The 2,537-nt window shown below is 33.9% G+C and overlaps 1 pseudogene; it reads right to left on the minus strand.

Moving 5' to 3' along the window:
• Positions 1–918: 918 nt before the first annotated feature.
• Positions 919–2,194, minus strand: LOC131623118 (sugar transport protein 7-like; annotated as a pseudogene).
• Between the last annotated feature and the right edge of the window lie 343 nt (positions 2,195–2,537).

Below are 2,537 nucleotides of genomic sequence, written 5' to 3' on the forward strand. Positions count from 1 at the left end.
AACCTGGTCTGAGATGACGTGCACGTTTGAGTTGTTTTTGAAACCTAATTATTTATATAATTATCTCCAAAACATGGTTATTAATGTATATTTTTTTCAAAATCCTGGTTATTGCAATTTTTTTTCACAATTCACAACTATAAAATTGTTTAAATTGTTTTTTTAATAAACAATTTATATCTAGCAGATTTCGAACCTGAGATCTTGAGAGGAGCACACTCTCAGGACCCAAGCGTTTCATTGCTAGATTATTAAATCGTTACTTTGTATATTCTATTTTTATTTTTAAAACAAGAGATAAAAAAATGAAAAATTAATAGTGTAATTAAATTAAGGGTTAAATATATTAAGCCCCCTATCATTATAGCGAGTTTTGGTTTACGCCCCCTGAAGTTTTTTTATTTTATTAAATTGCCCTTATAAAACCAAAAACTTGGATTTACCAAACCCTTTTACCATATTTGCTGACTGCGCTTTGACTTGCTGGATGATGTGGCAATAATATTAACCTAATATCATATTCAAAGTCTTTATTATGCTATTGCTTTTCTCTTTGTTCCTCCCCATTTTTTCAGAAATTTGGTTTTGATGGAAAACTGGTTGTCAACTACGCATGTTCTATGGCTTAGGGCAAACACTATGAAAATCGTACTCACTCCGGGGGTGATCGAAACTGCACTGTGAAACACCCTGGATTGAATCTTGTGATGGGTCAGGTGAAGATTCTCAAGAGAGGAGAGAAGCTGAGTCCTGGCAATGTGATAAGGAGAGAAGCTTAAGTTTTAGAATTTTATTGCTTGTCTCAGTGCCTATCTGGGTATGCCTAATCTTTTCTGCTACGACGATCTTGGATGTAACATCTTTTATTCATGTAATTTATTTCTGTAATGTAATGTTAATGGTAGGAACTGAACTGAATTAGAACTCGTCTTCAGGTAGTATCAGTTTCCATAACCAATGCTTCATCCACATATATGCCATCTCTTCAATGGGATACCTTTGGTTTCAGGCAAGAACAACATAACAAAAACGGTCATGACGACAATGCAGCAGGCGAAAAAAGAGAAAGATCCCAAACTTCAATCCACAGAGAAGACCAAGGAATTGTTGAGCAATTACGAAAGTAAACAAAAGGTTTACTGCAACTGTGATACTCTGCCCTGCTGGACGGATTTCCAACAGAAATATCTCGCTTGGAATTGTCCATCCAAGGGCCCCCCACTACCATCCAAATGCTACAACAAAGAGACAAACCACAACTACTACCAATATTGAATAGCCTCTTGACAATGCCTGGTTTTCCCCAAACTTGCGCCCTAGAATTATTGCAACTATAGTTTGTTTATGTGAAAAAACAAAAATAAAATAAGTTGCCATGCAGTAGATTAGACTAATTATTTCCCGTTGAATGTTTATATATCATACTTGAATGGTTAATTAGACTAATATATATATATATATATATATATATATATATATATATATATATATATATACATCATACTTGAATGTTTAATTATTTATCAAACAATAATAATACAATACTCGTTTTCAAGTTTAGTTTTGGTTCCCAATTAACAAGTTTGATTGTTTCAACCTTCAAGTTTCAAACCATATGAATTAATACTTAGTCATATTAAAAGAATTTCAAATTTTAGAACTTGATGCAGAGGAAAGCTAGCCACATTCTATATATATGTACGTCTTCTTGTTCCAAAACATATCAATCCCACCCTCAAACCTTAGCACCTATTAGCAAATAATAAACTTGTACGTCCAAGTTAAATATATCAATAGAGGCAAAAGCAGAAGGAGCATTTTCTTAACATTATTATCTCATCCAAAATAATTACGTTAATATAAATTAAAGAGATCAAATACTTGGCTTTATCTTTTAATACTTGGAGGATCCTTAATGGTAGGGATCGTTAAAATATGATTAGGATTTGTTTGAGAAGTAAATTTTTCTTACCTGACATATGATCATTTGTATCCCACCGTTGATGAGAAGAACTCTCCTTCCCAGTCTATCAACTGTTGCAATGGAAAGGAATGTCGAGCAAGCAAGAACGCTGCCGGTCAAAGCTGAGGAGTAGAGGGAAGCATGTCCGTCGAATCCCATACTTTGGAACAGCACTGGAGCATAAAAGAGAATGGAATTTATGCCAGTCACGATCTGTGAAGGTGGTGACATGGCGGGTCTTGGCGGTGGCGGTTACCATTTTTATATCCAACATTTCTTCACTCATGAGTTTAAGGTTTATTTTCATGTTTGTTGATGTTTTGTGCAATTATATAACCCTTTTGCCACATCATCCAGCAAGTCAATGCCCAGTCAGCAAATATGGTTAAAGGGTTTGGTAAATTCAAATTTTGGATTTTATAAGCATCAACATCCATACCACCTAATTTAGTGGTATAAATGGACCCCACTTAATATAATATATTATTTCACACTTCTCAATTATTTAAACCACTCAATTAAAATTTGTTAATATCCATACTATCCATCTAAAACTCTAAAATGGGTCCCACTA

The sequence above is a fragment of the Vicia villosa genome, unplaced genomic scaffold (assembly GCF_029867415.1).
Source record: "Vicia villosa cultivar HV-30 ecotype Madison, WI unplaced genomic scaffold, Vvil1.0 ctg.000052F_1_1, whole genome shotgun sequence".
NCBI classification, from domain to species: domain Eukaryota; kingdom Viridiplantae; phylum Streptophyta; class Magnoliopsida; order Fabales; family Fabaceae; genus Vicia; species Vicia villosa.